Source organism: Dromiciops gliroides, chromosome 5, assembly GCF_019393635.1.
Source record: "Dromiciops gliroides isolate mDroGli1 chromosome 5, mDroGli1.pri, whole genome shotgun sequence".
In the NCBI taxonomy this organism is placed as follows: Eukaryota; Metazoa; Chordata; class Mammalia; order Microbiotheria; family Microbiotheriidae; genus Dromiciops; species Dromiciops gliroides.
Window position 1 is genome coordinate 239,505,097 of NC_057865.1, and position 23,769 is coordinate 239,528,865.

Sequence of the window (23,769 nt, forward strand, 5' to 3'; positions counted from 1 at the left end):
GCTCCGTCCGGTGGGCGGAGCTACCAGGGGAGCTGGGTTCCCGCGAAAGTTCTAATAGGTCTCCTTCTAAGGCGACCGACCGGGGGTCATGAGGGATCTTATCCTTAAAGCCCCAACCCGAACCCAAAAAAAAACTATAGAGATGCCTTAATTAAGCGGGGTTTAAGCTGCTGCTGCTGCTGTTATTGATGCTGCTGCTGCTATTAATAATGATGCTGATGCTGCTGGTGATTAATGATGATGCTATTGGTACTAAAGATACTGATGATTGATGATGATGGTGGTGGTGGTGGTGGTGGTGATGACGACGATGATAACGATGATAGATAGTACGATGGTTAGAGCACTGGGCCTAGAGTCAAGAACACCACAGTTCATCATCCATCCTCACATATTTACTAGCTGTGTGACACAAGTGGAGCAAGTCACTTCACCTCCATCTGCCCCAGTTTCCTTACCTGTAAAATTATAATGATAATAGCCCCTACCTCCCAAGTTTATGGTGAGGATCAAATGAGATCATTGGAAAGCTGCTCAGCACAGGACCTAGCACATAAAAAGTGCTATATAAATGTTAGTAATTATTAATAGCTGTGTGACCCTGTGTAAGTCACTTAACCTCTGCCTCAGTTTCCTTACCTGTAAAATGAGGTGGATAATAATAGCACTTAACTCCCAGGGTAATGAAATAATGTTTGCAAATCATTCTGCAACCCTTACAATGCTATATAAACTCTAGCTATTATAAGAACATAGTACTATAAATTTGAAATGACAAATAAATGATATGGATAATGAGTACTTACAGAAGGAGGATGCAACGCCAGCTTCAGAGTCATTTCTCTGGTTTGCATTCAGGTCCTACAACATGCTTACCCCACTCATAGCTCCTGAGCCACTACTAAGAAGCTTCTATTAACTTCAGCCAGTGGACACAATTAAGAAAACCTATTAACAGTAGGAGCTATAAAATATTCTCCCCATAAACCTCCCACAAACACATGCACTAAGGATGGGAAGAATGGGCACAAACATCATAAAGAGTAAATGTAGTGGGGCAACTAGGTGGCGCAGTGGATAGAGAACCAGCCCTAGAGTCAGGAGTACCTGAGTTCAAATCTGACCTCAGACACTTAACACTTACTAGCTGTGTGACCCTGGGCAAGTCACTTAACCCTAATTGCCTCACTTTAAAAAAAAAAAAAAGGAGTAAATGTAGTGACACATGTAATGAATGTAATGTGACAAAGGCAACTCACAACTTCAATACTGCTGGGCTTCCCTGTCCTTTCTCTCTTTGTAGAGTACTTATAAAAAAACAACAATACCACCATCCCTCCACCTCACCCCATCCCCACCTTGAACTCAGTATCTCTGCTGGACATGCCAGGGTCTACTCTTTTCTGCAGAGTGACTCTCAATTGCCAGGGAAAACTCTCTCTCATGTCCATAGGTGGCTGTTCTCTTTTCTGCTGCCAGAGGTCCCATTCTACAATCAACTGCCTCTCTGGATCCCTGCATTCTTCTTGGAAAGCAAATGTCTCTGCTTCCTACTGGATGCATCTAATCTGTGGCTCAAGCTGACTCTCTAACTACTGAATAGGGCATTTCCTACTGAGAAAAGGGTTCTACTGATACCATGATGGGGGCTGGCAGGAGGGAGGGGGTGTCAGGATGAAGAGAAAAGCTCTTATTTTTTTTTTGTGTGGGGCAATGAGGGTTAAGTGACTTGCCCAGGGTGACAGAGCTAGTGTCAAGTATCTGAGGCTGGATTTGAACTCAGGTCTTCCTGAATCCAGGGCCGGTGCTTTATCCACTGCACCACCTAGTTGCCCCACAAGCTCTTATTCTTCTACCTGCCCACTTACCCTTTCTACTTTCTAGTATGATCTCACTCCCAAACTTCTCGAATCTGACCTGCCATTGACTGACTCCAGCCTTAGCTGTTTAAGTTTCTAGGGCATGTCCCCAGAATTCTATCAGAGAAGCACGTTCACACGGTAAAAAAAAAATGTTAATACCCAGTCATTTGTGATTATCAACTGAGATAGGGAGTTGGGGGGGAGGGGGGGAGGGGAGTAACAAAGCCTCCTACCTTGTATGCATATACACTTTCTCGGAGCCTTCATTGTACTAGATGCTAAAGATAAGAAAACACATATAATACAAGCCTTGCCTTCAAAGGGCATCCCAGTCAATAATAATAATAATAATAATAATATATAATATTCGATCATTTCAATCATGACCCTATTTGGGGTTTTCTTGGCAAAGACAGTGGAGGGGTTTGCCATTTCCTTCTCCAGTTCATTTGACAGATGAGGAAACTGAGGCAAACAGGGTTAAGTGACTTGCCCAGTCACACAGCTAGTAAGTGGCTGAGACCAGATTTGAACTGAGGAAGATGAGTCTTCCTTAGGCCCTGCACTCTATCCATTCTGTCATAATAACAATAATAATAATAATAATAATAGCATTTATTTAAAACCTACTGTATACAGGGCATGGTGGCAAGCATTTTAAAATATTACCTCATTTGATCCTCACAATGATCCTAGGAGTTAGGTAGTAATCTGTCACCCTAATCCTAAGGAATGGAAGGACCAGTTGATATAGGCTATGAGGAACAAGTCAAAGATTTAACCTTACTGATACATAATCTTTTTTTTAAAGAATCTATCTCCATTCATATATATATATATATATATATATATATATAGTGTGTGTGTGTGTGTGTGTGTGTGTGAGAGAGAGAGAGAGAGAGAGAGAGAGAGAGAGAGAGAGAGAGAGAGAGAGAGAGAGAATGAGGGTTAAGTGACTTGCCCAGGGGCACAAAGCTAGTGTCAAATGTCTGAGGTCAGATTTGAACTCAGGTCCTCCTGAATCCAGGGCCAGTGCTTTATCCACTGTACTACCTAGCTGCCCCCAGATTAAATTTTAAAATGGTTTGAGCATGCATTTTTTTCCAGAAAAGTCAGTTGTTAAACATTGACCAACCCACAACTATCAGGACAAGGTAGATGTGTTCTTCAGCTCGCTGTGTTCAAGGCCTCCAAGAATTAAGAACTTTACTGGGATTCAGTGGCTGTTATCTAAAATTTGTGAAGAACCATGCTATTATAGCCAAGCCACTCAATGATCTCATTTGAGGATATATGATCAGGAAGAACTGAAAACAGAAAGAAAAGAAAGATTAGCATGGCCTAAATCCTCTCAAAAATGGAACAAAGAGAATAAGAAATTGGTTCTCTGAGGCTTAGCACTTATTAAGGAGCCATATACCCAGGGGGCACTTGATACATGCTAATTGGTGAGGACAGTCCTTCTGTCATTTAAATCAAGAATGGCAGAAACAAGACACTTTTCAGCCTAACAGCTGGGAAAATAGCAGCTCTATTTAATAGAGCTCTGCCTGCAGCTCTAAGAGGCAATGAGGTAGAGTAGAAAGAATATTCACTTTGGAGTCAGAAGACCTGAATTCAAATCCTACCTCTTGTCACCTACTGCCTGTGTGATCTGGGGTAATCGCTTACCCTCTCTGCAGAGGTCCCCAAGGGAAGCAGTTGCCTTTCATTCTTGCTGCCTTGTAGTAGCCTGATTATTCTAGATTCTTTTTTTTTTTGGTGGTTCTAGATCAATAGTTCATTTCCATAGGCTCATGAGATCAAGAGCTGGACGGACCTTAAAATTATTATCTGGGGTAGCAAGGTGGCACAGTGGATAGAGCACTGGCCTTGGAATCAAGAACATGGTGGGTGCAAATCCAGCCTCAGAAACTTACTAGCTGAGTGAGGCAGGATTTTAACTCAAGGAAGATGAGTTTTCCTGATTCCAAGCCCAGTACTCTGTCCACTGTGCTATCTAGCTGCTGATGTGGCCATATGTTTCAACAAAGATACTCAACTTTCATCACTTACCCTGTTGTTGAGTTCTAGAAATGTAGTGGGCAGCTTGGTGATACAGTGGATAGAGTGCAAATGGGTTTAAGGGACTTACCCAGGGTCACACAGCTAGTAAGTCTCTGAGGCCAGATTTGAACTCAGGAAGATGAGTCTTCCTAACTTCAGTCCCTGCTCTGTCACCTACATACTTAGCTGCCCATTGTATTACTGTAGGGAAAGAGAATTAATCAAATAACAAATATTTATTAAGTACCAACTATGTGTTAGACGCTATACAAGGCACTGGGGATACAAGAGAATAAAAAAATCCCTACTCATAAGAAGTTTACATTCTAATGGGGGAGACAAGTACTTACAAAAACACATAAGTATAAATATAAAGTTTAAATATACATACATATTACATATACACGTATATATCTATATATGTGTGTGTATATATGTATATGTGGTATGGAGTGGGGGTATATATGCATACATACACACATACCCACACAAAATAGTTAAATGAAAGGGAGATTAAGAGGAAGAGCACTACCAGTTGGGGGATCAGGGAAGGATTCATGGACAAGATAATGTCTGAGCTGCATTTTAAAGAAAGAGAGGTATTCTATGAGACAGAGGCATGAAGAAAATGCATTCCAGGAATGGGGACTAGCCAATAAAAATACATGGAGTTAGAAGATTGAGTGTCATAAGTGAGTAAGAGAGAGAAGGCTACTTTGACTGGATGGCAGAATGCAGGAAGAGGAAGAATATCCAATGAGGCTAGGAAGATAGGCCAGCCAGGTTGTATGGTCTTCTAAAACAGAGCAGATCAGTACTGGAGAAAAGAAATCATTTTGATCGAAGTCTGGAAGATGGAGGGGAATGAACACAGATGTGAGTCAAAGAGAGGAGTTAAGAAGCTGTAGCAATAATATAGGCTACTCATGATTGAGGAGCTGAGTGAAAGTGTAATTATATGAATAAAGAGATAGAATTCGATATGAGGTGCTGTGGACATAGAAATGGCAAGATTTGGCAACTGATTGGAAATATAAACATGGTGGAGATTGATGATCAGGTTACAAACCTGAGAGACTGAAAGAATGATGGAACCTTCAATAAAAATGAAGAGGTTTAGAAGATGGGAGAGTTTTTTTGCAGGGGGAGTGGGGATAAATAATGAAATCATTTTGAACATTTTTGGGGGGTGAGGCAATTGGGGTTAAGTGACTTGCCTAGGGTCACACAGCTAGTAAGTGTTAAGTATCTGAGGCTGGATTTGAACTCAGGTCCTCCTGACTTCAGGGCCAGTGCTCTATCCACTGTGCCACCTAGCTGCCCCATTTTGAACATTTTGAATTTGAAATGGCTCTAAGTCATTGAGTTCAAATATCTAACAGGCAATTGATGATGTTGGAAGAATCTCAGGGGAAATACCTGGACTGAAACTATAGATCTATGATTCATCTGCATAAAGATGATAATTAAACCACTGGGGAGCCAATGAGGTCATCAGGAGAATTAAGGTTAAAAAAAAAGTGTGGGAGGACTTGAGGAACATAATTAGGGAGAGAGGGTGGTAATCTGAATGATGAACCAGCAAAGGAGACTGAGAAGGATCAGGTCAGAAAAGAATCAGGAGAGAGCAGTGTCACAAAAAAGAAAAGAGTATTGATGAGGGGAGAGTGCTCTGCACTGTTAAATGTAGCAGACAAAGAATGAGGACTGGAGGGAGGAGGGGAAGACCGAGTAATTTGGCAATTAAGAAATCTACGGTAATTTTGGAGAGACTAATTTCAGTTGAGTAATGAGGTATGAAGCCAAGTTGCTAAGAGTTGAAGAGGAAATGAAAGTAGAGAAGTGTGGAGGTGGTAAGTAAACATAGATTCTTCTAGGAGTTGGCTGGGAAAGAGATGAGAGCTATAGAATGATAGTGTGAAGGAATTGTAGGCTGTAGGGAAAGTTTTTTAAGGATAAAGGAAACTTGGTCATGTTTGAAGGCAGTAGGAGAAGAACCAGTAGAGAAGAGACTGAAAATTAGAGGGAGAGAGGGAGGGATGATTAAGATTGCAATCTGGAGAAGTACACGGAAAGGGTTGGGAGAAAGGAGGGGATGATGTCAAGATGTTCTGAGACAAAAATAAAGGGAGAAGAGATAGCTGACATTGAATGGCCTTAATTTTCTCAATAAACTAGGAAGTAAGTTCAACTGAAAGAGGGGGAGGAAGATTAGGTGTGGAAGGTTTGAGAAGAGAAAAGAAGATCTAGAAAATCTCTATTAACTGTTGGCTGCCATGTCTCACTATGGACTTCTAAGCTTAAGCTCCACTAAATTTCTCAGATCTTTTTCACACACTATTGTCCAGCTATATTTTCTCCACTCTATTTCTGTAGTTGATTTTTTTTTGCAGGGCAATGGGAGTTAAGTGACTTGCCCAGGGTCACATAGCTAGTACGTGTCAAGTGTCTGAGGCTGGATTTGAACTCAGGTACTCCTGAATCCAGGGCCAGCACTTTAACCGCTGCGCCATCTAGCTGCCCCCTCTGTAGTTGATTTTTAAAAATGTTTATCCCCATTAAATTTTCTCTTGTTAGACACCATTCACCTTTCTAGCCTGTCAAGATCTTTCAGTAGATAACCCAATCACACTTTTAGGCATGTTTGTCAATGTTTGTGCATGTGGATAACAACCCCATTAGCAGCATCTTAATTCCTAAAGATGATATAAATGTAAAGAAATAAAGAACAGCTTAAATAGCTAGAGGAGCTATCCGTTGCTTATGGCTAGACTGTGCCAACACAATAAAAATGAGAAAACTACCAAAGTTAATTTATAATTTTAAAACCATGTCAATTACATTATCAAAGGGAAACTTTACAGATATAAGAGAAAATAATTTTTTAAAAATTCATTTGGAGAAACAAAAGTTCTACAATATAAAGGGAAATGATTAAAAAGGTAGAAATGGAGATCTCAAACTATATTATAAAGCAAGAGTCATCAAGACAATTTTGTTGTTCAGCCATTTCAGTTGTGTCTGACTCTCTGTGATCCCAATTTGGGGTGCTCTTTACAAAGATACTGGAGCTGTTTGCCATTTCCTTCTCCGGCTCATTTGACAGATGAGGAAATGAAGGTAAAGAGCATTAAGTGACTTGCCCAGGGTCACACAGCTAGTAACTGTCTGAGGCCAGATTTGAATTCATGAATATTAGTCTTCCTGACTCCAGACCCAGTAGTCTATCCACTTTGGCACCTAACTGCTCCACCAAGACAATTTAGTGCTGCTTAAAAAACATACAACTAGACCGATGGAACAGACTAGAAGGGGAGAATCAGAAATAATGTAACTCAATAACCTATTATTCAATGAACTTGGAAATACAAATTACTTAAGAAAAGTTTCCTTTTTCAACAAGAGCTGCTGGAAAAATTGGCAAGTAGGCTTAAACCAACACCTTATTCCATATTCCATGACAAAATCAAAATGGATAGTTGACCTAAATATTAAAAATCAGACCACAAAAAATGAGAAGGGAAACAGATCATATAGCTTTCACAGATATGGGCAAACAAGAGATAGCAACAATTATAAAAGATAAAATAGGAAATTTTGATTGTATGAAATTGAAGATTTTCCACATAGAGTTAATATGTCTAGGACAAGAAGAGAAGCTATTAAATGGGAGGGGAAATCTTTGTATAAGATTTTTCAGTTGAGGATTTGGTATCCAAGTTATTTAGACAACTAACAAAAACAAAGACCGCAAACCATTCCTCCTATCCATTCACTTGGGTGACCACAGCAGAGTCTTCACTTTTGCTGGCACCAGCAATGGTAGTAGCAATGGTGTCTTAGATCCCCAATATGCCAATGCCCATAGCTTGTACTCCCTCTGCCTCCACTCCTCTTGAGAGGCTTCATCGCCCCCTTCCTCTGTCTTAGGAGTGGGAATGGTTTTTAGGGCTAGGTTATTACTCAGAAAGTCTCAGTGACTTTCCAGGGGTATGAACTAGGGGAGTTCTGGGTCTTTCTGACTTTCAATGGACATTGTCTTTGGTGTCATGTTACATAAACATTAATTTAATTATAAATACTCAAAATATAAAGTCACCAATAACCAATGTGAGTCTATTACACAATTGGAAGATTTCAATGGCATCAATATCGATTGTCACGTGATAAAACCAGAAGACAAAAGAAAAAAGTCCCAGTCAAATGAAGAGGTGACTCATGCCTCCTGCCCCCAGAACTGAACATGTTTCAGAATATTAAAGATGAAAATAAAAATTCTCTCCCTACCAAGAGCAGTTACCTTGCAATATTCCCTATCCTGGCTGCCTCAGGCGCAGAAAGAATCAGCAGGTTGGCTCATCTCCCAAAGCTTTAACACTGTTAGTTGCAAGTGTTTTCCAAATAAATTTCTGTTTATCTTCAAACTCACTTAGTAACTGTAATTTTTAATCTGCATAAATTTCCATAGCTGTCATAATATTGTTTATTTGTTTGGGTGGTTTTTTTGGTGGCTTTTTTTTTTTTTTTTGATGTGCAGCTGCTTCTGTGCATGCCAGAGGTGAGAGTTATGACTGTCACTGGGGGCAAGAAGAGATTCTTGGCTAAATCTAATGTTTCTCCCAAAAAATGTTTTAGGAGTTTTGGGATGTTAAATAGGTGCTTTCCCTGTCTTCTGTAGAAAGTGAACTGCAGGACAACCTTCAGAGTATCAAGGCCAAAGCATCTGCTTTCTTTTTCTGACTGAAAAGGATGTTCCATAAGTTTTTTGGCATGTTGTCTCCACCCCTACCATACTAGGTGCTTAATAAATGTTTACTGAATTGAAATTGAATTAAACCTAACCCACCTCCTCCCTTAATCCTCTCTCCCTGACTTCAACACAATTCAACAGGCTTTTATCATTTGGCTACTATCACACTAGACCCCAGGAGATACATAGACAAAATGAAAACTACAATCAAGCCATTTACACAATATCACTGAAGTGACTTGTTATCACCCCTAATGCCCTCCCTGTCTAGCATTAACCTCACCCTGTATACTGATTCCCTGTTTTGCCTTGTGTTAGCAAGAGATCTGGGGTTCTGGGATTTCCCAACTCTGCTTTCCAGCCAGTCCCTCCTAAATACTTTGGGGGAAAAAAGGATGCTGACCATGGACTAAACTTCAAAATGAATTACACAACCATTTCCTTTTATTAACCACATGGAACTAAAGTGAACATTCAAGTTGGGGGAAATTTCTAGCACAATACAAAAATATTCACGTGGATCTGTAATTTCATTGATTTAGAAACTCCCTCCAATGATATAAATCACAACCCACCCATGCCTGTCCGCATAATTCTAGTTGGTGTCTTCCCACAAGTCTGCCACAGGGGATTCCCCCCAATGTACTATAGGCTAGCCTCATTGGCAGCTAGGTGGCTTAGTGGATAGAGCACTAGACCTGGAGTCAGGAAGACCTGAGTTCAAATCCAGCCTCAGATACTAACTAGCTGTGTGACTCTAGACAAGTCACTGAACTTCTATCTGCCTCAGCTTCCTCAATTGTAAAATGGAGATAATAATAACACCTCCCCTCCCCATAGTTGTGAGAATCAAATGAAATTATATTTGTAAAAACCCTTAGCAAAGTATCTGGCACATATTAGGTCACTTAACTTCTATCTGCCTCAGTTTCCTCAATTGTAAAGTGGAGATAATAACAGTACCTAATTCCTCAGAGTTGTTGTGAGGGTCAGTGAAATTATATTTGTAAAAGATTAATCCCTTCCCTTGTCTCTATCAGGGACCCCTTTGGAAAGGCACCTCTCTCACCCCTTATTATTAAAAATTACTCTGGCCGTCTGCCAGATTAATCTGAGAAGCTGCAGGAAGTCTATACATTGTGAGAGAAAAGTGGGTTTAATTCCCTTGAGGGTGTGGGTGAGTTTATGTAACCATGGTTTTTAATCTCCACAGTTTTATGCAGCACACCCAGAAGAGACACACTAAGGTTTTGACAGCTGGACTCTTTTCTATCACCTTCTTATCAAGCACCATCCAGTCTGGGACTTCAGAGAATAAAGAATGTCTTTGTTTTTTAAAGGGTAGGATTACAGACTACAGAAGTTTGGGTTTATGACATGTCATGAAGCTGGCCAAATATATTATAACTCTATAGCGTTGCATGCATTCACAAAGTAGTGGCTGTGGTGTAGAAGGATTAATCATTTTAACTCATTTAGACACGTCTGGGTATCCTCTTGGATCTAGTTATTATAAGCCTGCATCTGATGTAAAGATAATTGTCTACAGAGCAGTAATTAGGGTAGGCAATTGAGATTTTGTACCAGGGTTCCAAACTAGAAGGGGGCATTCTTCCACTGCACAGATTAGGAGGGAAAATAGATCCTGGTGGAGAATGAAAGAGTAGGGTCCTAAGCTGGGGTTGCCTCAGGGTGTGGGCTACCCATTCTCCTGACTCACCTTTGAGAACACTGCTGTTTCCCTCACTCTCTCCACTACAGGCCCTACTGCCACCCCTATTTTGCCTCAGGTGAAAAAATTCCTAGTTACAGTTCGGGTTATCTGATTTCTTATTCACAGATTCAAGTATTCTCTGTTCATTTATCCACCTGTGGGAAGAACAGAAAAATCTCTGTCCTCCTGTGGGCCCAACTCACATGTGTTTAGTTTCACAATGGCCAAAATCCAAGTTTGATCTTGGATACGGTGATAGGATCTCAGTGTACTTTTTCTAGAACATTTTAATACCAAGGCTCTTACCCCACAAGACAGCCTGGAACCAAGGCGAAATCAATTCTTTGGCTTCTCCCCTGGGGACCGGTGTTGTGAATTAAGTCACCCTCAGTTAGCCAACTAACAAAGATAAACAGCATCTTGTCTCCCCCAAGGGTCTAATTTCTTTAAATTATGATCAGGTATAACAAAGTACTGGTTGTGACATTCACTCACCTGGCCTGCCAGGCCAAACCTATCTCAGGAAGCAACCTGCATATAGAGAAAGCTCATTAAAGTGCCTGAAATCAGGAATCCTTTTAAGGAGACAGGATACACAAACTCATCTTCATAAGTCACCTGCCTGGGAAACCTGAGTGAAAACCAACTATATAACACCATGGATCCAGGCAACCAGACCACCTTTTGTTCTCAGGTTTATTTTACTCCCAAGCTGCTTCTGTCATCAACTCTTTTCCCGAGGGACTAAGCTAATAGTTGATTGTACCCTCTATCAGCAAGCCCATCTGGTTAGCTGGAAATTTATCTGAGCCCTGTTAAGTAGTCAAGATGTGGGCAGAGTAACAACATTAATCTAATTTTTTAAAGATTCTCACCACCCGACTGAGAAAAGTTTTAGCATCCACAATGGTATCGAACTATAAAGTTCAATAAACATTAAGCATCATCTCTTGGAGAACCCAGAACTCTACCAGACCCTCATGGTAGGTTCCCCCCAAATAAGGCTACCCTAAATTCAAGATACTCTGTGAGTCTGCATTCATATCAAAAGCAAAGATTGCACATTGTGTGATGATCAACTGTAATAGACTTAACTCTTCTCGGCAATGCCAAAACAATCCAAGACAATGCCAAAGATTTGTAGTGGAAAATGCTCTCCACATTCGAAAAAAGAACTACAGAGTCTGAATGCAGATTGCAGCATGCTATTTTCACTTGTGTTGTTACTTTTTTGTTCTTGTTCTTATTTATTCTTTCTTGTGTTTTTTTTCCCTTTTGTTCTGATTCTTCTCTTACAACATGACTAATGTGGAAATATATTTAACATGATTGTAATATATAACTCATATCAAATTGCTTCCTGTCCTTGGGTGGGGAGGGAAGAGAGGGTGGGAGAAAAATCTGGAACTCAAAAAAATATCTTTACATGTAATTGGAAAAATAATTAAAATTTTGAAATACTCTTAAAGACAACAACAATAACAGAGATTGTGAACCTCCAACAGTGTGTTTACTTTTCATAGCTAGCCAAAGGGCACAATTAGCTCACACAAAGACATTTAATAAAATAGCATAGCAAGAAAAGTAGCAGTAAAACATTCGTGCTAAAACTGGGACACGGCCTTTCACAAAGATGCACATCGTTGTTAAGGGCTAAAATTCTAGCTAAACTGTCTAAACTATTTAATGAGTGGTCGCCAATAAATTATAAGCTTTAGCAAGAGTTAGGCTTTTAGGCATTTATTAAGGAGAATAAGAATTTGGTAAAGAGAGAAAAAGGCATAGATTCCTATCTATTAAAGGGAGAGCACATTTCTAGCTCCGCTCTCCACCAGAGTCCAAAGGAAAGAGCCCGAGACCGAGCGCCAGTCTCTTCCTTCCTCCTCCCACTAGCCCACGTCACTTCCTGACGCCAAAGAAAAGACTCCTGGTCTTGCCCTCAAAGGCCTTCGCTTCATGGGTGGAACTCTTCTACAGTAAGTCTCCAGCAGGTGGCGTCATTCCAATCGTTACATCGTCATCTGGTTAGACACATGTTAAGGTACACACCCATAGAGAACAAATGTGACGATGGCACACTTGTATGTAAGGACAAGTCCCATCTCTGAAGCTCCAGGGGCCCTGAGGTCTTCTGTCACTGTTATCACACTGTTTCTGTGGGTATGCTCCACAAGCGACATTTTCAAGCCATGTCAGTTCTGCTGGATGCTGAATCTCAGCCAGTATTGCTACTGGGTGGTTCATTCCATAGGACTGCTGCTTGATGTTATAAGGCTCATAGATTTACAGGCAGAGAGGATCTTAGAGGTTATCTAATCTGATTCATTTTATAGATGAGGGAACTAAATGATGTAAATGATTTGCCCAAGGTCACAAAAGTAGCAGAGCATCATTTGAACCCAGACCTTTTGACTCCAAATCCATTACTCTTTCCATTGTGTTGTGTTATCCACGGTCACTGCTGGTTGCTTCCGTGCCCGGCTCCACTGGGTGCTAGGTCGTGGAGTTTCTCTCTTTTTCAGGCTTCTGGGTTAATTTATTGCTGTTCAGTCATTTCAGTTGTGTCCAACTCTCCATGACCCCATTTACAGTTTTCTTAGCATATTTCTATGGGAGTAGTTTGCCATTTCCTTCTCCCGCTCATTTTTACAGATGAGGAAACTGAGGCAAACAGGGTTAAGTGACTTGCCCAGGGTCACACAGCTAAGTAAGTGAACTCACAAAGATGAGTCTTCCTGAATCCAGGCCTGGCACTCTAACCACTGAGACACCTAGCTGCCCTTTCTACATTAAACTGGAATCCTTAACCAAGGTGCTTCTTCTCCCTCATAGAAGAGGAGTGGAGTCTGCAGCTGTTCTTTTAGGTTAAAGCACAAAGCCATTTTCTTTGCTATTGATCATTTAGAAAAGCAGAAACCTCATAAAACTCATCCTCAAACTAATGAAAAATGCATTCCAGCATTCCCCACCCCACCCAAAAGCCATGATCTGTCTTTTTCTCAGGGCCTTGGCTAGAATGGGCTTTGCTCCTGATAAGGTAAATCAGCAGTACTTCAGGCACCTAGTTCCAACCATCACAGAGTGGAGCTGCCCCCAGATAACTGGGGCCTTCAAACTTCGTTCACCTGAATTTCCTGGTCACCAAAGCAATTGTCTCTCTAATGAGCCTTTAGAGTCAAAAGCCCATGGAATTCTATCCTTTATTTGGCCAAACCACACCTAATCAGGTTATGTTTTGTAGACTTCCTTGCCAACAAACTGCCCAAGGCTCACGCTGTTCTAGATGCCCATTTTTTTTAAACTACAAAACTCTCCCAAGTAAATGAATGGGAATCAGACTGTAAAAATGGATATACTTGGAGGGCAGCTAGGTGGCGCAGTGGATAAAGCACTGGCCCTGAAATTCAGGAGGACCTGAGTTCAAATTTGACCTCAGACACTTGACACTTACTAGCTGTGTGACCCTGGGCAAGTCACTTAATCCTCATCGCCCCACCAAAAAAAAAAAAAAAAAAAAAAGAACAACGTTACAAAACAATCTCCTCAGACCATGAGGCATACTTTCCCCTTCCACATACACACAAAGTTCAAAGGCAATGGGGCTTATATGTAGGGAGCATATAGGGCCAAGGACTACTTTGGGGCTCAAGGTCCTGGTAATCTTTTTCTCTCTTCAAGCGGTTCCCACCAAGCTCAGTTCAGGGTGAGGCATCAGCAATAAATGCATCAACTCCCCATGCTCAGTTAGGCTGTCTCTTCATATGACATAATGTCCTTGCTGACAGATCAATCCACTTTGGGGCTGAGTCAAGCAGATTGTTCAACTATTGTGCTGGCTCCTCACTGGACTTGGCTACCCCTGCTACCAGCATGGGTTGCCAGTTGGACCTCTAATTGCTTTGATGGATCTCCAGCTCCCCGGTCACCTGGACACCTCACCTCGTGGAATACACCAACTAAGATGGGGAAAGAACAAACATCCAGGAAACAGGTACCACATGTTCCTAGATTTATGGTAACAGGGTAGAGGATAGGCAACTGCTGCCCTCCCACCCCCTGGTGGCTCGCAGTAGTTATTGTCTCACCAACTGTCAGAAAGAAAAAATGCAAGAAGAAACTAGAAGAGGGGCGCATCAATTATTTTGATTTTGAACTCAGTTCCAGCCCATTCCTCCTGAGTCATCAGACTTCCTGGACCCTCAGAAGACCAGAAGACTCCTGATCTCCACACTGCATTAAAAATGTCACTAATGGCTAGATGTAGGTTCACCAACCCTGCACATGTTAGATTGAAACCGGACAGGGAATAGTATACACGTTCCTTATAACCCACAAGGAAAGGCAAATGTGAGCAAGCTCTAAGGACTACCCCTCATTGGTCAGTTCCCTCATATGGCCAGTAACAATTCTATCCTGCATTTTCCCCCTACTGAGGAATTTCCAGTTTCCACAAATTGCACAAACTACACCAAGATATCTAGGAGCATGTAAAACAGTATATGGAAATATAGAAATTAACAGCACTTTATAGCATATATTACAATATTATGTATATAGCACCAAAAAGACAAGGGTTGTACAATACATAACACAAAGTACATATGACAGAATTATATACAGCAAACAATTAAGTATAATGCATGTCTGTATAGCAATAATATATGCATAAAATTATATAATAAAATACATGTCCAGTCTACCAAATCTCAACATCCAGAGCCATAAAAATTGCGTACTAAAATACACATCCAGTCTACCAAATCTCAGTATCCGGAGCCATGCTGGATATAGCTTCAGCTACTTTCCTTAGTTGAGTCCAAGCAGAAATAATAGATTCAGCCTCTAGGAAAAACGTGGTGGATTGGCCCTTTTGCATAATGCAAGACAAATAATGTAATACACAAAGACAACCCACAGACTGAGAGATGAGAGCTCTGTCTCAGCCTCCTTGTAAAAAGCACCTTTTCTAAGTCACGACTTAGAATCCTGTCAGGGTCAGACAATCTCCAAAAAAAGTAGGCCCTTTTCTCAGTAGAGTGGGTGGACTGTAAGTGCAGAATAAGATACATTTTCAGACATTGTCAATGTATTGATTCGTTTTGCTAGACAGTACTGATTTAAGTACGAGGGAGGGTTCTATTGAGAATGAAGGGGAGTTGTTGGGAAATAATAATGATGTTTTTAAAAAAAAGCAAAGGAGCAACAATAAAACATTTAAAGGGAAAGGAGACGTGAAAAATTAAAACTAAGGGAGAAAACAAATCCAAAAAGTAGATTAGGAAAAGTCATGTGATGTCAAGTTCCTTCTAAGAGTTTTCATGGATGATAACTACCTACCCTTCCCCACCCTTCACAATAAGAAGGTAGCATTGGGGCAGCTAGGCGGCGCAGTAGATAAAGCATTGGCCCTGGATTCAGGAGTACCTGAACTCAAATCCGGCCTCACTCAGACACTTGATACTTACTAGCCATGTGACCCTGGGCAAGTCACTTAACCCCCATTGCCCGGAGGAGGAGGAGGAGGAGGAGGAGGAGGAGGAGGAGGAGGAGGAGAAGAAGAAGAAGAAGAAGAAGAAGAAGAAGAAGAAGAAGAAGAAGAAGAAGAAGAAGAAGAAGAAGAAGAAGAAGAAGGAGAAGAAGAAGAAGAAGAAGAAGAAGAAGAAGAAGAAGAAGAAGAAGAAGAAGACGATAGCATGCCCTTTAGAACATTGGGAATGTCTTCAGACCTCTGGACTAGCCTAGTCTGGGTTCATACCAGTTCACTCTTAGAACCAGGAATCAGGTCCTATTAAAATTATCTTAGTATGGGAGAGAACAACAGAGAATACCACTTTTGTTTGTCTCCACTTTGGAACATGGAACAGAGATTAAGAGGAAGAGGGAAGAGTTTTGGGAAAGGGTATCATTTGTGATAGAACCAGAGTCACGTTTACTCCTACACATGGGTTAGGCTTTTGTAGTTCAGTCGTTTCAATCATATCCGACTATTCATGAGCCCTTGTGGGTTTTCTTGGCAAAGATAGTAGAGTGGTTTGCCATTTCCTTCTCCAGCTCATTTTACAGATGGGGAAACTGAAGCAAACAAGGTTAAGTGACTTTCCCAAGGTCACACAGCTAGGAAGTGTCTGAGGTCAGATTTGCACTCAGGAAGACTCATCTTCCTGACTCCAGGCCCAGCACTCTATCCACTGCACCTCCTAGTAGCCCCATTGGTTAGGCTAAATTTTTCCTTTAAAAGGCAACAAAGTTGGTACTTCAGTGACTCAAGAGTAGGATAAAGCAGTTTGAGGCAGCTTTTTGGTGCCCTCTGGCCATGCTAACATGGCTTCCTGGTCACCTAGGCACTTAAAAGTTTCTATCCATATAGGTTTGGTGTTCTCCAGAATTAGTGGATGTCCTGAGACTACTTGACTCACTATACCTTGCCTTGCTGACCAGATAAGTTGAGAAATTGCATCTGTTGAAGCCAAGTGTTTTTCTATGTCAGGGCTAAATAAACCTCCTTTTGTTAACTGGTGATCTATGAGTGCTTCATTTCACCTCAACTTTACATCTGAACTAACAAGGTACCAGTTGGAAGGGGAGAAGGAGATGGAGAAGAAGAAAAAGAAGGAGGAGAAGAAGGAGAAGGAGGAGGAGGAGAAGGAAAAGGAGGAGGAGGAGAAGGAGAAGGAGAAGGAGGAGGAGGGGGAGGAGGAGGAGGAGGAGGAGAAGGAGGAGGAGGAGAAGAAGAAGATGAAGAAGAAGAAGAAGAAGAAGAAGAAGAAGAAGAAGAAGGAGGAGGAGGAGGAGGAGGAAGAAGAGGAGGAGCAGCTAATATTTATATAGTACTTTAAGGTTTTTAAAGTGTTTTACATATATTATATCCTTTGATCCTCACAACTGTTGGAGGTAGATTCTATTACTATGGTCCCCATTTTTATAGATGAAGAAACTGAGACACAGAGAGGTTAGGTGATTTGCCCAGGGTCACATAGCTAGTAAGTGTTAGAGGCAGGATTTACCCTCAGGTCTTCCTGACTCCAGGTCCAGTGCTCTATCTACTTCACACCTCACTGCCAGATCTAACACCATTCAATCTCATCCTATTCAACTAACATGTATAAAGAGCCATGTACAGACCACTATGCAGTGTCTCAGAATTCAAAGGTGAAAAGATCATGGTACCTGCCCTAAGAGAGTGAAAGAGCAATAAATGAGAGAATATATACCTAAATAATAATAGTTAGCATTTATATAGTATAGAGAGGTCTAATATCATAAAGATGGCAGAGTTTTCTAAACAAGTGTAAGGGTAAGTGAAGTCCAACCCATCACCTCTGATTCCAAGCCCATTTTTCTTTTACTATTTCACAGTAAGAGGGATTAGAAAAGTTTTCAGAGAGGAAGAAGCACTTTAGTTGAGTCTTGAAACAACTTTGAAAATTTATAATTCTGAAATGACCTCTTGACAATAGTGCAGGAGAGATGTGATGAGGCCCTTAATTAGGATATTGGTTGTGTGAATGGAGGAAAGGGGACATCAGTTTTTTAAAAATCTAATTAAATGTATTAGCACTCCCATAACACATAACGCAGACTATAAGGGAAAGATTATCCCCATTTTTCAGTTGAGTTAACTGAAAAACAAGATCTTTTCCTAGTATATACAGTCAGCAGCAGACAAAGGAATAGAATAAGTCCAGTCTGACCCAATTGCTAGTACACTATCAGGTCTCCTTCAAAAGCCTACCTTATGCCCCTGATGGTGAGTATATAGCCTTTTTCGGTTCATTTCAATTTGCTTTCAGGAATTTTAGCATAAATAGTCCCTTATTTGTGACTTTCTTTTTCTTTTTTTCCTTTTCCTTTTCTTTTCTTTTTTTTTTTTGTAGGGCAATGAGGGTTAAGTGACTTGCCCAGGGTCACACAGCTAGTAAGTGTCAAGTATCTGAGGCCAGATTTGAAGTCAGGTCCTCCTGAATCCAGGGCTGGTGCTTTATCCACTGCGCCACCTAGCTGCCCCGCTGTGACTTTCTTAATAATGGAAACAAGTCACCACGTGGGCATTTAGGATATAAGCATATAGTCACCAAAATGAAGATCAGCCAAAAAACAGTCAGCTTACCTACCATTTGTTGACATAGCCACCATTTTGAAAAGGACATGGACCAATTTGTTGCATGAGCAATTGGAATTTGTTCGTACATGGCAAGATATAAGGAAGTTGTTATAAAGAGAGAGAAGAAAACAAAGGAGAAATTTATAAGTGTGTAGGATAGCCTGACTTGGAGTGAGTAAGACTCCCATCTATGACAATTAATAGCTGTTCCACCAAGTCACTCAACCTCTGGGCTTCTTTAAAATGAATGGGTTGGATTAGATGACTATTAAGGTCCTTTCCAGTTCTAAATCTAAGATCCTATGATCTTGGGTGGTGGGTTGAAACAATAATGATAATGCATTACTTTAAAGGGAGGGGAAGGAGAAATGGGATATGAAGAAAAGGGAAATATAAGAGGGAAAGATGTAGATGCAAAGACAGTGAATACAGTGTGATACCATTACTAGATTTTTGGAATGAGAGGACCTAGGTCTGATTCCTGATTTTGTCATGTGCTACTTATGTGACCTTGGGTGCATCATCTTCTTTCTCTCAGACTCAGTTTCTTCTTCTATAAAAATGAAAAGGTTAGATTAAATAAACTCTAAATTCCTTTCCAATGCTAAATCCAGTTGTGACACTCATAGAGAATCAAACAAAAGACTATGATTGCAGGGAATTGAGAAAGAGGAAGGAGAATAATTTTTATTGCAGATTTCTGATGTTCTTGGGGAAAAGGAAGGCTAAAGGGAAGGAGGCCACTGAGTAGAATGTACCCAATATCATAGGTTTCTTCAGCGATAACTTCAATGTTCCTATCAGAGCATTACAGTTTCAGAATAGAAATGAGGAAGAGATAACATTTCATCCTAATGTCACCTTTTTTATTCATCTCAAAGTACTTTATATTGATTCATTAATTTTAACAATAGCTGTGAGTTGCTCCAGAATAGAAATGGAGAAAATCACAAAACTACTACGCTGACTAAGCCCACTACAAATTTATGTTATATATTGTCAACTAGACCCTTACTTGAACAAAGGAATCCATTTGCACTTCCCTCATTGATTTACTATCCCAGCACCACTGTGCCTATTCTAAACCTTTTAGTCCCTCTTCAGTCTCTCACCATACTCCTTCCCTACCATTCAGTTTGCCTCGTTTCACTGAAAAAATTTAGACCCTTCACCAAAAGCCCTTCTCTCTACCTTCCTCATATTGCATCACTCTTTTCCCACTCTCTCCTCTTTCATTCCTGTCTCTGATGAAGAAATGGCTCTTCTCCTCACCAAGGCAAACCCCTCTTCATGCCCCCTTGATCCCAAACCCTCCAGTCTTCTCCAGTAAATTCCCCTGTCATCCTTGCTCTCTAATCTTCAATCTTTCCCTATCTACTGACTCCTTCCCTGCCTTCAAATGTCTCCCCATCCTTTAAAAAAAATCTCACTTAATCTGACCATCCCCACTATTATCTCATCTCTCCTCTCCTCAACTTTACTCCTTGAGAAAGCTCCAAGATGGGGCCATCTTCTCTCCTCCCACTCACTCTTGGACCCTCTGCAAATGGCTCCTGCCATCATCATCCAACTGAAACCACTCTCTCCAAAGTTTCCAAGTCATCTTTTTATTGCTAAATCTATTGATCTTTTTGTGGCATTCCATCCTTCTTGACTTCTCTGTGACCTTTGACATTGCTGGTCACCATCTTCTTCTGGATCCTCCCCCTCTCTCCAGGTTTTCATGACACTGTTCTCTCTTGGTTCTTCTCCTACCTATAAGACCATTCTTTTCTAAGTGTTCATGCACATGTTAAATATCCATGTATGTATTATATCTATTTTAACTGTTCATGAATGTGTTGTCTCTACATATGTTATATCTATTTGAAAATGTTTATGCATGTTATATATCATATATAATTCATTATATATATTATCCAAATTAATGCATAAAATATATTCTTAAAACATAGATCAAATTTATATATCAGGGGCAGGTAGGTGGCACAGTGGATAGAGCACCGGCTCTGGATTCGGGAGTACCTGAGTTCAAATCTGGCCTCAGACACTTAACACTTACTAGCTATGTGACCCTGGGCAAGTCACTTAACCCCAATTGCCTCACTAAAAAAAAAAAAATTATATATCAACTATATATTACATGCTATATCTTCATATATTTGAAAATGTACATGCATGCATTATATCTTATATGTGTTATATCTATTTTAGGTGTGCATACTTGTACATGTACATTTATCTCCACATATATATTATATCTATTTATAAGGGTCACATGTATGTGTGATATATCTATACATGGTATATCTGCTTGGAATTTATGTAATAGATATAAGGTAACTCTTTGTTATTGGCAGATCCAGTTCCTACTCTGACATTTACTACTTGTCTATGCATATAACTTCTCTTTGTACATGTATGTGTTGTTTTTCCCAGGAGAACGTAAGCTCCTTATAGTCAGAGAGTGTTTTTCTTTTATATTTATACACAGAGCATACAGCAGATGCTTTATAATTGCTTGTCAACCAACTAATTGTCAGCAATCTTTTTCAAATGGTGATTTTTTTCAGGTACTAAGTGAACCTGGGGCCCCCTCCAGCTTTGGGCTCCTGGGATCCTGTGATTCTGTGATTTGGTTAGCAGTGAACTCGGGTTTGACCTGACACCACATCCTGTTGACTTTCTCAGAACAAGACTCTCTCACACCTTTTTCCGCAGCGAGTGTTGCTCCTCTCCTTCCCCACCCCCTCTTAGGACCCTGTCAACTGAGTCTAATCTACCCATATATATATAGGGCCTCACAGTCAACTAAATAGTAGCTTTCGATTTAGTTTTCCAATCAAGGCTCAAGCAATTATAACTTTCTTTTTCATCTTTTCTGAGTTCCTCCTTCCTTTTGATATCAATCAAACAGAGCCTGAGAACTATAGGAGGGAGAATATTTCAGGAGAAAGAGAAATGACTCTGTAGTCACAGGACCTGGGTTCAAATCCTGTGGTGCTTATTGTTTGCATGACCTTTGCCAAGTCACTTAACTTTCCTGGGCCCCAGTTTCTTCACCTGTAAATTAAGGGGATTGGAATAGATGGTGCTGAAAACCCTTCTCAGCTCTAGATCTATGGCCCCATGATTATTGATATAAAGAGTTCTACATTTTATTTTTTTATAATAGCATCTAAAAAGTTGAGCATTCTATTCCTTTCAAAATTGGATCTGTTGTTCTATAATTCCCACCTCTTCTGAACATTGTCTCCTGACCATTCATCTTTGAACATCTCCTTCACTGGACTTGGTTTCAGAAAAAAATAGATTCAAGTTTCAATGTTACCATTTCCTGGTTGTCTGACCATTAGGCTGTGAGCTCCTTGAGAGCAGGACTGTTTTGTCTCTATTTGTATCCCCACCACTTAGCATGGTGCCTGGCACATAGTAGGTTTCTAATAAGTATTTACTGACTGACTGACTGAATGAGCAAGTCTCTCCACCTCTCAAAGCCTCTTATTTTTTCCTCTGCAAAATGAAGATTTGAATAACCAGCCTACCAAAGAGGATGGTTGTGGATATTAAATGGATGAAAGTAGTCACACTGCTTTGTTTAACTGTTTTAGGCAGCTAGGTGGTGATGCGAATGGACCACTGGACCTAGATTATACCACCAAGGGGGTAAAACAATGATAAATTGCACAGCTCTAGGTGATACAGTAGATAGATTGTTGTTGTTTGTCCTTCCTTCCGGAAGAGGACCAATGACATCACAAGTGTTATGTATTAACTTGCATGTCAACTGGACAGACAAGCTGCTGATTTGTGTTACTGGGGGGTCCAGTAGCTCTGGACTGTGCTAGCAACTAATTGACCTCTGCCAGGTCCTCTCAGGCCTGGGTTTCCATGAGCCTCTTCTTTTCAGCAGAAACAAACAAATACCTAGCTCTCACCACTAGGTGGCACACCCCAAATATGATTTACCATCCCTGACAGTAGAAACTGAGTGGAACCACAGATTAGCCAGTAGAGTTGGTTAAATCAAAAATACCCTTAGTCGAAAACAAAGTGGAAACCATTTGGATTGTTGTTTCTTCTTTCTGTTGGGGAGGGATGGAATGGAGGGGTGGAGGGGTGGAGGGCATGTTGTTTGTCCTTCATTATTGAAGAGGACCAAGACATTGGGGGTGAGGTCATGATTTGCAATGAATTGGACTTAAGGTTACCAACCTTACTCTCTCCTCTATAGCCATCTGGATCCAGTAGCAAGATATACATTAGGACAACTGGAGATGACCCTGGATATTTAAGGCAATCAGGGTTAAGTGACTTGCCCAGGGTCACACAGCTAGTGTCTGAGGTGATATTTGAACTCAGATCTTCCCAATTTCAGAGCCAGTACTCTATCCAGTGTGCCACCTAGCTGTCAGGAGGAAGGACATGGTGCAGGAACAAATATTCAGTAGTAATATAATATAATATAATATAATATAACATCACATCACATCACATCACATAATATAATATAATATAATATATCCCCGAACAGTTTGGCTGTAGGGGGTCGCCATCCCCAATAGCAGGTTGAGGGGTAACCAACACTGGTACATGTAACAGCAATCTTGGTTCACTTTTGCCTCAAGGGCTTATCTCTATTAGATTTAGGGATCAATTTTCATTTGTTATTCATCTTTCTCTGTGCATAGACTTCCCCATTCATGGAAACTTGCATTTCGGGGGTTACTTTAATGTATCTCCATTATGTTTGTGACTTTTAAATAGAATCAGCTGTCTGATCATTCTCTCCCTATGCCTCAGCCACAATGAAGCAGGGGTATTGTTCCCACTATAGAGACCCAAACCTTTCCCCAAATCTCTGATTATCAAAGATTAGTGTCTGCCAGATTGTCTTTTATATGTAAATAGGGGTTGAACTGAGTGTGGATCTCCTAATGGGATACCCTTGCTAACTTGGGCACTTTGGGGATGGCAAAGCACCTAGCTGCTTCAGATGACTGCACTGAAGGGCACTTGAGGGATGACAAAGCCATCCCTTTTTTTGGGAGAAAAAAGCAATGACTCAGTGGCCCTTCAAAAAAAACTGAGTGATTTTGCCCTGGCTCTCTTCTTCCCTGGATTTTCCATGTAGCAAGTAACTCTCCTGTGAGGGAATGGGGAAAGAGGCCATATTTTCTCCCATCTCAGCAAATGGTGAATTCCCAAGCAGAGATATGGTAGTCCATGACCTTTTCCACCAAGTCTGATACTGGATTTTATGTGTTCTTTTCTGGATTTGTTCTTTCCTGATTTT